Source organism: Halichoerus grypus, chromosome 1 (genome assembly GCF_964656455.1).
Source record: "Halichoerus grypus chromosome 1, mHalGry1.hap1.1, whole genome shotgun sequence".
NCBI classification, from domain to species: domain Eukaryota; kingdom Metazoa; phylum Chordata; class Mammalia; order Carnivora; family Phocidae; genus Halichoerus; species Halichoerus grypus.
The window spans coordinates 192,630,505-192,643,795 of NC_135712.1; the positions used below are offsets into that span (position 1 = coordinate 192,630,505).

Here is a 13,291-nt window from a genome sequence, read left to right on the forward strand (position 1 = left end):
CCTCCCCATTAGACCTCCAGATGGCCATGCCTGCTGCATGTTGACTCCATATAGCCACCATGCTCAGGGGGAAATCAAGGTTAGCAAGAGGAGGTTCTGCTGTGCTTACCACATGGATACCCAGAAGTGAAAGGGTAAAGGAAGATGGGCAGGGCCCCGTCCGTCCAGACAGGGAAAGCCCTGCTTGCTTTACTGGTCCCCTTAGCTGGAAAGTTGGGTGGATGGCAGAACTTTTGGGTGGATCGCAGAACTGCCTAAGAAGGCTGTGTTTTCAGCAGTGGTCACCGTGGGAGAGCAGGAAGCAGATGAGAGGTGTGGGGCCGCTTGCTCTTTTGGGGCTGCACAAGTGGAAAAGAGGATGTGGGGCATGGCTGTGTTCCTTTTGCTAGCACCCACATTCCAGTCAATGTCCTGGTCACTGGTCAATCATATTGGCACTCCTTTTTGGGAGTGGGGCCAATGAAGACTGTCAGAGCGGTGTAAGTCAAGGATGATGGATATTACCTTTTGATGTCTAACACCTTCATAAGAAATTGGGAAATAAGTTTTGTCACAAATTTCCACACATAATGATAAACCCTGCTAATGTGTCTATCAGGTTTTTTTTTCGCTAGGCACTCCCATATTCTTGATTTTATAATTTGCCCTTTATCAATCACTAAATAGATATTAGAATAACATAACAGTAATAACTATATTTATTGAGAGCTACTGCATACCAGTCACATATATTGACTCACTTGTTCCCCAAAATAACATAGTGAGGTAGTTGTCATTTCCATTCTCATTTTGCGGATGAGAAAACAGAGGTACACAGCTAGCAAATGGCAGAACAAGGACACCAACATAGGTGGTCAGGTTCTAAAGTGCATATATACTTCTGTCTCTGGAAGAGGTGGGTTAAGAAGAGGATGCTGGCCCAGGAATTGGGAGACCAGCATGTAGCTTAGAGCCTGGCTTGGCTCTGCCACAAACCTGTTGTGTGATTGACAGCATGTTAATGAACTCCTCATTTTGAACCTCAGTTTCCCTGACTATAAAGTGAGGATGTGATTTCTATTCAGGGTTTTTGGGCACAAGACTCACTGTATTAGCTTCCTGGGGCTGCTGTAATAAATTACCACTAACTAGGTGGCTAAATTTCACAGCAGAAATTTATTCTCTCACAGCTGTGGGAACCAGAAGTCTGAAATCAAGGTGTGTGCAGGGTTGGTTCCTTCTGGAGGCTTGAAGGGAGAATACATTCCTTGCCTTTCTCTTAGCTTCTGTTGGCTGCCAGGAAGCCTTGGCATTCCTTGGCTTGTAGACACATCACTCAATCTTTGCCTCTGGCTTCACATTACCTTCTCCCCCGTGTCTCTGTTTCTCAAATCTCTGTCTGTCTTCCTCTTATGAGGACACTTGTCTTTGGATTTAGGGCTTGCCCTAAATCTGGGAAGATCTCATCTCAAGATCTATAACTTTAATTATATCTGCAAAGACTCTTTTTCCAAATAAGGTCACATTCACAGATTCAGGAGGTAAGGACTTAGACATATCTTTTTTTTTTTTTTTTTTAGAACATCTTAAATTTTTAATCCTTTCTTTATAGGTTACCTAGACCACTTTTGATTAAGAAAACTGTACAAAGTTAGTAACTGCCACAAGCAAACGCCAGGCGGCGGCCCGTGTCAATTTCCCACAGGGTCCTGCTTTGCGGGGTGTCTGAAGGCGTTGCTCGGGGTCTCTGCTCACACTCGCTGGGATCGGTCGCAGCAGAGTTTAGTCCACAGGTCGCTTCTCCCCGTATTTCTTTGTAAACTCTTCAGTGTTCTTACAGAATTTTTTACGGTCCTTAGAGTATCCTTCAGCTAGGTCAGCCTGAAGTGGGTGCTCGGGCTGGGGGTCGTTCACCAGCGCTAGGAGGGACTGGATTACTTGGTCGGTTTTGGTTGCTGGCTTCCAGTTTTCAGCACTAATTACTGGCAGACAGACCTGCCCCTCATTGATGTTTGGGTGATAGATCTTTGTTTTAAATGTGATCTTCGGTGGTTTAAATGGGTACTCTGCTGGAAAGTTGATTTCGATTCTGAAGGCCCCCTTATCAAATGGAGGGTTGTCAGGAACAATAAGCCTTGCCAAGTCAATAAATTAGCTTCATCAACCTGGATGTTAGGGAAGTTTTTCATTCCACATTTGCGGATTTCTTCAAGCTCCTTCATCAGCCTCCTGCTGGCTGCCATCTTGGATCTGGTGCTGCTGCTTTCCCCAGGACTTAGACGTATCTTTTTTGAGGCCACTGTTCAACCCACTACACTCACAATCCAGCTTTTTATTTGCTGCAATATGACAATGACAAAAGATATTGGAAAGGAAAGGATTAAAGCTAGGTAATGGCTAACACCTCCTGGGCAGATTGATGCAGTGGGTAAGAACATAGTATGTGGAGTCAAGACCCCTGGTTTCAAGTAATGGCTCTGCTACAGTCAGCCGTGTGACCTTGAACAAGTCACTGAATGCCCCTTGGCCTCAGTTTTCTACTCTGTAAAATGGAGCTAGTAATAGGAACATTACAGGATTATTAAGTGAATGACCGTAAAGTGCTTAGAACAATGTTATGTTAGTGTTAGCTGCTATTATTATTGTTGTTGCTGTTGTTATTTCCATTTAGAAGTTAAGTTTATGCCCATGATTTTAATAGAGAAATAAATTTTACAGGGATGCATTTAAAATATGGCAAGGAACAACCCACAAGTATGCTATTTTTCCACCATATTTTAAATTAGGATGTCCAAATGTGTCTGAAATGTGAGGATTATACTTTCCAGCATGCTGAAACAATTTTTGGCTTAATCTTTTAGACATCAAATAAGCTGAAAACGGAGCGTGGCTGTGCTCACACTGGAAGAGGCGGGCAAGCAGATGGAAGGTGGCTGAGGGAGCATTTTGATGTGCTCATGGAGGAGGCGTTAATATTTCAACATCTTTCTTGTTATTTACAGATAATTTTTATGATAAATTTTCAGAGATGCTCAGTTTTTTTTCCCTTTTCTCTGAGTGGCACAGAGTTGTAGCAAATCAATCTTTTAATAAGAAGCTGAAGAACTTAGCAGTCTCCTGTGTGGAGACTGACTGCAGTTCGATTTTTGTATCTAAAATGAAGTTTAGTTTTCTGGATCCTGATTTTATTTTCTGTGATAATTCAGTGCCTTGCAAAATTCACCCAATAGCCTAGAGTCAGCAGGAGTGATTATTGGCCTAAGTTTTGTTTTAAAAATAGATGAGCTAATTGCTTTGTATTAATATTATATTCCTATTCTATTTTAAGCAAAGAGGAGACAGAGTTGAATAAGAGAGTCCATAAATTCTTCAAAGGCGGATTTGTAGTGGAGGATGATCTTCAAATAAACCATCACAACATAGTATATGATAGGTGCTCTGACTGAGGTGTGCTAATTGCTTGAAGTAGTCAAGGAGAAGTCTTCCAGAGGCAGATACACCTGCATTTAAATTTTGCCTCTAAAATAAAAATCGGCCACTTAGTCTCTCTTTGAGTTTCTATTTTCACATCTGTAAACTGGGGTTATTTTACTATTTTTCCAATAGTGAGGTTTAAATGAGATAATATACACAGTGCTTAGCATGAAGGTTGGCCCATGGTAAGTGTCCAGTAAATGTTAGTCATTATTACTAGAGGAATAAAGTATCATGGGAAGAGCTGTCTATGGAGTAATTTTGTTAATTTATTCATATGGCTTGATATTTCTGTATCACATTGCATGGTACATTTAATGTGTGCATGCTTTAATACCTGTCTTTAAATCTTTCACCAAAGTTCATTTACTAAGTTTATATTCTATATCACATGGACATAAAATCAGTTTGCTCTATATATATCCTGAAATTTGACATTTTGGATACAGCTTTGCACATAATTTTTTAAAAAGCCATCACTCTAATTACAGGCACTGATAGATACTTAGACATTTGAAAAGGATATTCTGTTCCATCTATAGGGAACAGAGCCTCACTCAGACCAACTCGAGTAAATGAGGCTCTGTTTTAAGAAAATAAGAATCAGTTAATCATAGTGGTTAATAGTACAGACTTTTGAAGTCCCAGGTCTGCCCATTATAGCTTTATTATGACTTTGGGTAAGTAACTCAACTTCTTGGAGATGCCTCTTCAGGTATAAGCACGGGGATAGTGATTCTTGCTTCAGTACATGCTGGTGAAGACAATGTGAGTTAGCATGGAAAGCCCCTAACGCAAAGCACAGAGTAAGTGTTTAATAAATGATATTATTACTCAAATGGTATTAAGAGGGCTAGATTCTTCCAGAAATCTGATGATAAGAACCAAGGTCTAGCTGGGGCTTGGAGTTGAGAACACATGGGCACACTAGAGGCAGAGGAATAAGGGCTTTAAATATTTACTCGGGTTCTGTTATTAACCTGTCTTCTCCACAGTTACTTTTCGGTCCCCGCGCACGTTTCTCCTCACCTCTAACTGGTTTGTTCTTTTCACTGTCCGGGTTAAGTTCCCTGCGGAATCTGATGGGCTCCTCTAAATGCCACGCCCCCTGGGTGAGCCGGAGGCTTGCACTAGGCGCTGTCTCAGGGTGCGGGCTGGCCATGGATTGGATGTGCTGGGGTCACGTGCCAGCCTCTGGACCAATGAGCAAAAGCTGGTGGGTCCGGGCCGCAGAGCCCCCGCGCCTCCTCTCAGCTAACAGGGATCAGAGCACTGCGAAGAGTGTGTGAACCCGCTGGTAAGGATTTTGGTGACTTGATTGGTACATCACATGACTGGAAAAGTTCGTGAATCTGGAGGTGCGATGTGGCCCGGCCGGCCCGCACGCTTTATCCTGTTCCCGTCCCTTCTGTCCCTCGCACCCCACGGCCCTCGCTTCTCAGGCATGGCCGCAGAGTGGTGCTGAGGGCCTCTGCCTGCATTGCTTCTCCCACCTTAACCCACTCCTCCCGCAGGAAGAGCGGGCTTCTGTCCCCCCAGGTTCCAGCTCGACGGCACCTCCTCAGAGAGGCCCGCCTTCCTGACGGTGTGTGAAGGAGCCTGCCAGCCCTACCTCACCACCCCGTTTAGTTCTGTCGCGCATTTAACCAGTTTCCTTGTTTGCTTATTCCCTTGTTACCTGTCTGGTAACAGGTACATCGAGTCTGTTCCTCACATATTTCTAGAATGCCTCCATCGGAGCAGGGACTTGTCAGTACATTTGTTTTCAAAGAATGAGCATGAACTAAGGTATCTACCATGCAAATACAATAAATGAGCTATGGCTGCCCTGGCATTGTGACCACTATAAAGTGTGTGTGTGTGTGTGTGTGTGTGAGAGAGAGAGACAGAGAGAGAGAGAGAGACGGAGGGAAGGAAGGAGGGAGGGAAGGAAGGAGGGAAGGAAGAAAGGAAGGAGGGAAGGAAGGGAGGAGGGAAGCAAGGAGAGAAGGATGGAGGAAAGGAAGCAAGAAAGAAAAGAAAGAATCTCCAGGGAACCTCATTGTGCCTTTTTCCCTTTCTTAACCCAGATTACTTGGGTTCAAATCTTGTTTCTTCCACTAGGGGCCTCCAGTTGTGACTCCTTGGGCAAGGAACTTAGTCTCTCTATGCTTCAGTTTCTCATCCATAAAATAGGGATAATAATGGCACCTATCTGGTAAGACAGTGTGAAGATGAAATTAACTGAATCTTACAAAATGCTGAAGCAGAGACTGGTACAGAATAAGGTAGCTCCACCCACATTAACATCTGTTAGGGTGAAGTGCTGGGGAGCTGTTGAGGTTACGGTGATGAGTTGAGGACTGGGATCTGTGGCCCACCAAGACTAGTGGGGTGAGGTGGACATTATTCCTTTACTTGCACAAAAATACATCATTATAAAATATGTGATGCTCTGAAGGATGTTCAGGGTGCTATGAGCAGTATAAATGCAGGAACCTCATTTGGATTTGCCCTGGGGGCTGGTCAGGAAGTCTTCCCAGCTGAGGTGACATTTGAGCTACAATGTGAAGACAGAGAGTAGGGTTTAACGAGGCCAACAATGAGGGGGTAGCTGGCGGTGCAGCAATCGTGTCTGCAACGCCTCCAAAGTGAAAGACAGCATGATGGGAGAGCAGGGAGTTTGGGAGATGACTAGTGATGAATGATATCTCATGTGGGTATTATTCTCATTTTGTAGAGAGGGAAACTGAGGCTCAGGGGCTGTCTACTCAGAGTTTCATTCCAGGGTGTTGCCTGGGCTCCATTATAGGGATTCTGATTCAGTTGGGAATCAGAATTGGGCTGTACACTCTAATGTGCAACTGGGATGGGAACGGCTGCTCTTGGCTTGTTAGAAATGCAGACTCTCAAACCTCAGCCCAGATCTAGTGAATCGGACAGAACCTGCATTTTAACAAGATCCCCGGGTGATGTGTGTGCACAATGAAAGGAGACGCTCTGGTTTGCACATAGACTCACCCAATGTTGGTCAAAAGCAGTCAGTTTCTTCATTCTGTTCTCAGATATGTTGATTCAGAAGGTCAAACATAGGGCCCAGAAATCAGCATTCTTAAGAATGTAGTTCAGAAGCAGTTGATCTAAGACCAGATTTAAGAACATGCTCTTGAGAATGTCAGGATGGGAGTTGGGATAGGAGTAAGACCATGGGAAGGATGTGGACTTGAACTTAAACCTGAAAATGCTTCTGGCCTTATGAAGTCTGGGGCCTCCCTTTGGTGAATCCACCTGCAGAATTCAAATACTTTTTGAACATCTAAGCTTTAAATAAAACTTGGGAAAAGGGCAGTGGTCACACTAGGGATACTAATGGCCTATTAAATTTGAGGGTTGGTTGAAGTTGTTGAGGGTAGCAAGATTAGTGGTCTGGGTTCCTCTGGAATAGTTTTTATCAGCTCCTGAGACCAATTGTTTTATGTGGCTCAGAATAATAAAAAGACACTTATCCTGTCTGTCTTAATTTTCCAGATGGCCTCCAGGAAAATTTCCAAGCAGAAATCACATTTATTTAGTTCAGGAACCTACTGGGAAGATGATATAGTCATAGCAAAAGCCAAATTCTCATTGACTTTGAACTTAATGTTTTTCTGAATTATTGTCTCTCTAGGTTTTTAAAACTTTACTTTTTTCTTTTCAGGACTCTTCTGAATTTCTGTGACTTTGATTTAACTTAATTGTCCCCTTGAACTGTGTAACTAATGAAATTAAAAGGTAATTTGATAATGACTTTTTTGAAAAATGCATGCTCTTTAAAGGTGCAATTAATGTGGATTTAGTTTGATTTTTCTCCTCCCCCTTTCCCATAAACACAATAATAAGCTAGTTGGGGGAAATTTTGCATATCTCTTACGTGCAGTACACCCTGCTAGGCACTGTGGGGTATGAACAAGATTGGCTAATTTTGGGGGCTCAGTGCAAAATGAAAATGCAGGGCCTTGTTAAAAAATTATTGGACAACAGACATTAAACCAAACATGGGGTTCTTCTAAGCCTGGGGCCCTATAAGGCTCCACAGGTCATACCCATGAAGTCAGCCTGGGTGTGAGGTCCTGGGGTGTCCAGTTAGGAGTCACAGTCATATGGAGAGAGCAGAATCAACTGTACCTTGGCTCCTTTTTGCACCTCCCTGGGGCAGTAGACCCTCTCCTCTCTTGAGGAAGGAGGTAGAGTATCCAGGAGCCCACATTGGTTTTTTTTTTTTTTTTGGTGAGATGGATATAGTCACATATAATGAATAAACACATACCAGTGTTGGAATTTTATTTATTTTTTATTTTTTTAAAAGATTTTATTTATTTATTTGAGAGAGAGAGAATGAGAGAGAGAGAGCACATGGGGGGGGGGGGGAAGAGGGAGAAGCAGACTCCCTGCTGAGCAGAGAGCCTGCCAGTGTTGGAATTTTAAATGGGTACCTGTTTTGTAATATGAAATTGGTAAATGTGTGTTGCGAGTCTTAAAAATATTCTTATCCTTTCACCAATAATTCCTCTTCTAGGAATTATATGCACACAAAGTAAAAAGATGTTCATCACAATTGTTCTATTTTAAATATTAACAAAACATGGGAACTAACCTAAATATCCAACAGTAAAGGATATCTGTATTATCATATTACTAAATACCAACCAGACTTTTAAAAACTGAAGAATATTTAATGACATGCGAGTTGCTGTATCTTATGCCATATATTATAAATAAACGATCACTGATACTTCCCCTTCAGTCAGCCTTGATAATAGACATGCTTAGATATTGTAGGGACAGTGACATTGCTCAGGGCTACTGCCCAGTCAAGATTGATTCATTCTTTTCTAATCATCAAATGTGTCCACCACTTGAACTCTGGCCTTTTCTGCCTAGTTTCCCACCATCTATCCATTACTTCGGCTAAAGTAGATGCATTTGTATTTGCACTTCCCTTGTTCTGTACCTTTGCTTGGTTGGCCAAGACTAGTCTCTAGATATCCCCACCCACATCTTGAAATCCTATCAATCTTTCAAATAGAATTACAAATTCTATTCTCTCTGAGAACTTTTTTCCCCCTTCTAATTATCCCAGCCAGAAATTGAGTGGTTCCTCCTCTGATACTTTTTGTAGCGTATTTTTTTTTAAAGATTCTTTTTTTTTTTTTTTTAAGATTTTATTTATTTATTTGACAGAGAGACAGAGAGAGAGGGGAACACAAGCAGGGGAAGTGGGAGAGGGAGAAGCAGGACTCCTGCTGAGCAGGGAGCCTGATATGGGCTCGATCCCAGGACCCTGGAATTATGACCTGAGCCGAAGGCAGATGCTTAACGACTGAGCCACCCAGGCGCCCCTATAGCTTATTGATTATATTGCTTATATAGCATGCTCTGTATATTGCTTTCTATCATAATTATTGGTGTCCAAGTCTTCCCCCCCACCACTGGATTATTAGCCCTTCAAGGAGGAGATCTTGTATATCTTTGAATCACCTAAGTCATCTCCCTCGTAAGAGTCATTTGATATATAATCTTCTAGTGCATATGTTCAATTAATTGCATGATGAGGGCAACATGAATAGGAAATTTCCAAGGATTACACAGAAAAGATATAGCAAAATGAGAAACAGATAGAGGGGGCTATAAAAAATTTAAAACTCTAAAATTGAATTAATGGAAGAATAAAAATAATTTTAACTTATTTGAAAATAAGAGGCCATCTCATAGGTGTTGTCATATGTCTAGTGTTTTTCTTCATGGGTACATCATTCATTCATCTATGTGGAATGTGTTTGTAAAATAAGGAAGAGAACATTATAAGACTTAAAAACAATTGAGTCATTGATGTAAGTAATGAGATATTCTGTGGGTAAACCACATTTTTGCAGTGGAGAGTTGATCCCATCACAGATACAAGTTAAGTGTTAAGACTACTTTTGTTTATTTGTTTCATTGTAAATGAATATATCTTGATGAAAAGGCAGTCATTTTGGTTGACCTAATTTGGGGACTGGATAGAAAAGAGAGTGTCATGCTTTTATTATAAAGTATTGGTAGTGAGAGAGGATTTCGGAAAAATTAGCTGGTCTTCAATTTTTAAAACAATATAAATCTAATATAATTTTTTTTTTTTTTTTTTGCTAGAAAAATTCTATTGGTTTTTGAAGCAACACATTTTGGAGTTAGGAAGTGATTTCAAGTATCAGTTCAGTTAGGCAGATTAATGCCTGGGTTAGAAATATACCTAAGAATCTCAATTCATATAGGCAGGGGGAAGAAGATTCTGTGGGACTCTAGGTTACTATTCTGGATTTCCTCCTGTTTAGTGTTTGGAAGAAGAAATAAGCATGCTTGTCAAGTTTTCAAAGTTGGATGAAAAAATTGGGACACATTAGGAACTAGGTAGTTGAAACCAAAAGATAGAAGCCAACAAGGTTAAATTTAATATAGATAATTGTACATTTCTGAAAATCAATTTAAACAAGCATCCGTAAAAGTTTATGAAATGGGGCGCCTGGGTGGCTTAGTTGGTTAAGCAACTGCCTTCGGCTCAGGTCATGATCCCAGGGTCCTGGGATCGAGCCCCGCATCGGGTTCCCCGCTCAGCGGGAAGCCTGCTTCTCCCTCTCCCACTCCCCCTGCTTGTGTTCCATCTCTCGCTGTGTGTCTCTCTCTCTGTCAATTAAATAAATAAATAAAATCTTAAAAAAAAAAAAAAAAAGTTTATGAAATGAGTGACTTCACTGCAGTTTCATGAAGAAGGCAAGGAACCTATTGGCCACAAGTTTATTACATGCCTCTAGTGTGAACTGATGGGAAATTACTAAATAAGGACAAAACTAATGCACACTGAGACAACATTGAAAGGAACCTGATATTCAGCTCAAAGATGGTGATGTCTCAATTTCAGACCTCTCCTGAAGCACAGCCTCACCTTCTGTCCTTTATAGATAAGAAGATGATAGAGGGCAGTGAAGAGTTGGATCAGTGGAGATTTGGAAACTAGGTCATATGATGAAAAGCTGAGGATGTTTAGTTTGGAGAAGTAAGCACTTGTGGAATGAAAGCACTTTTGATAACTGACCTCAGATGTTTTAGTCTCCCAGTGCAATGCTTCTCAAACTTCTGAGTGCACGTAAATCACCTGGGGATTTTGTTAAAATGAAGATTCTGATTTAGTAGGTCTGGGGTCGGGCCCAAGATTCCGTATTTCTAACAAGCATTTAGATGATGCCAATGCTCTGATCCTTGGACCACACTTTGAGTGGCAAGGTTCTAGAGCAGCTTTGTACAGTGGAACACTCTGAGATGATAGGAACATTCTATATCTGTGCTGTCCAATATGGCACAGTGGCTATTGAGTACTTGAAATGTGCTAGTGTGAGGAACTGAATTTTATATTTTATTTAATTTCACTTAATTTAAATTTAAATAGTTACATGTGGCTAGTAGCTACTGTATTGAACAGTACAGTTCTAGGTGGTATAGCTAAAATTAAGGATTAGAACTTAAAGGGATTTAGACTTCATTTTAGTTTTATGAGTTTTGGAGCAACTGTAGTCATTCAATATTGAGACAGCTGCCTAAAAAATTAGTATAGTAAGTAAGTCTGTAAAGAATCTTTAAAGAATATTGAAGAAGGGACATTCTTATTGGATGGGTAGTGAGGGGTACTAGTCCCAAGAGGCTATAGCATGTAATTGGAGCAGTGAGTTAATCTGTGTAACACTGTGGTTCTCAGCCAGGGGCTGTTTTGCTCTCCAGAGGCAACACCTCAATACATTTTTGGTTGTCACAGCTGGAGGGAATGCTACTGGCATTTAGAGGGTAGAGGCCAGGGATGCTGCTAAACATTCTGTAAAACTCCAGACAGTCCCCTACAACAAAGAATTATCCAGCCCCAAATGTCAATAATGCTGAGGTGAAGGAACCTTGCCTTAATATATAGAGAGCTTTTATAAATCAGTAATAACAAGATTAACAATAAAGTAGAGCAATTAGTGAAAAACATGGACAGGCAATTCCCAGGAGGGCAAAAGATTCAAGGAAAGATAGTAACCTTACTACTGATAAAAATATATGTAGGCTAAAATAATGAGATTATTTTCAGCTATCATATTGCCAAAGTTTAAAGGGAAAGCTAATGCACAGTAGTGGGCAGAGTGGTAAAATGGACCTTAATCACTGTTAGTGGGGGCTCTACGTTATTCCAGCCCTCCTGGGAACAATTTGTTGTTAAAATCCATATTTTAAATGGGCATACCCTTTGCCCACCAGTTATTCTACATCTAAGAATTTATCCTGGAGGAATAATGGAACAGATTCATGTAGATATGTGTATTTGGACATGTATTATATAGCATTGTTTATTATGGCAAAGGTTGAAGAGAAACTAAATGTCCAATTCAAAGGATTGGCTACATAAATTATGGTACATTTCTGCCATGGAATATTCTGCAGCCATTTGCATAGTAAGGTGGACCTTGATGAATGGAAGGATTTTGATGATAGAAAAAAATATTGATCAGGTTCCAGAATAGTAATTTATATTGCAAAAGATTTGCACATATGACCATGTTTCCATTTGGGGGGAATGGGCAAATATTAGGACTTGTCTAATTGTTGTCAGGGGATTTGAGTTCAAGTCAGCTACTCCTTAACTCTTCATTTGACAAATCTGTTAATTCAGAGTTGCGGTTTCTTCCTATGTAAAGTGAGAGTAATTCCTAAGCCGTCTACTCATTTTACGAGATGCCTAGACTGAAATTGATGCTTTGTTTGCAAAAAGACACTCTGTGTTTAATGCCTCCAGGTTGGCACTGGCCTAATTAAAAATTATCTGAGTTTTTGTGATATAAAAGTTTAAGCCAGCTAGAAAAATTCACAGGCTGTTCCCCCCAGGCATTGTTTAGATTGCACAACCTTGGGACTAGCCTTCTTCTCTCTTTTCAGGTAATTGCTGGGGAGAGAAAACAAACTGAAAGAAGATACAAGAATAGGGCAGCTTTTTTTTTTTTTTCCAAGGTTATGGCTGATAAGGGTGATAAAATTATTTCACGGTGTGGCTGTTGAGGTTTCTCACTTAGCAATCTTTTTCAAAAAAAATGCTTGGAGCTTAGGTTTCTTAGCTTCTATAAAATCAGACTAACTTATCCTTCTCTTGATATTTGGTTGATGTTCCAATTATATATCTGACTAAAAACTGGACCACAAGAGTATTGAACATAGTAAAAACAAATATTAGAAAAATTATTTGTTAGGGTTTTGTTTACAATTTTTTTTGGCGGAAAATAATTGCTTTTTAGGAGAGAGGTCTTGATTTTGCTGGCTTGTAGGAAATTTATATGTGTTTGAAATTACCTTTACTTGTATTTTTCCTCATTTAATTCATAACAGGTAAGTCAAGCCCTTCTGAAAAATACTCAAGACAAATGTTTTATCTGAATTAATGCATTATTCACAGTAGGATCTGAAATAGTGGGTTGTTTAAATTATTTTTTCTGATGGAATATTTTCATATTTCAGATATTTGCAACTATCCTCAGGTTTCAGTTTAATTTTTTAGCATGTACTAGACATTTTTTTTTTTTTTTAAAGATTTTATTTATTTATTTGACAGAGAGAGACACAGCGAGAGAGGGAACACAAACAGGGGGAGTGGGAGAGGGAGAAGCAGGCTCCCCGCGGAGCAGGGAGCCCAATGCGGGGCTGGATGCCAGGACCCTGGGATCATGACCTGAGCCGAAGGCAGACGCTTAACGACTGAGCCACCCAGGCGCCCTGTACTAGACATTTTTAAAAAAATTATGGAGAATCTCAAACATGCAGAAATATA

The 13,291-nt window shown here is 40.6% G+C and overlaps 1 protein-coding gene and 1 pseudogene across 14 annotated transcripts in view; one reads left to right on the plus strand and one right to left on the minus strand.

Moving 5' to 3' along the window:
* Nucleotides 1-13,291, plus strand: part of ERC2 (ELKS/RAB6-interacting/CAST family member 2) — a 984,330-nt gene that overhangs the window by 52,535 nt on the left and 918,504 nt on the right. The gene's annotated exons all lie outside the window — the stretch shown is intronic.
* On the minus strand, nucleotides 1,705-2,243 carry LOC118529578 (ubiquitin-conjugating enzyme E2 L3 pseudogene; annotated as a pseudogene).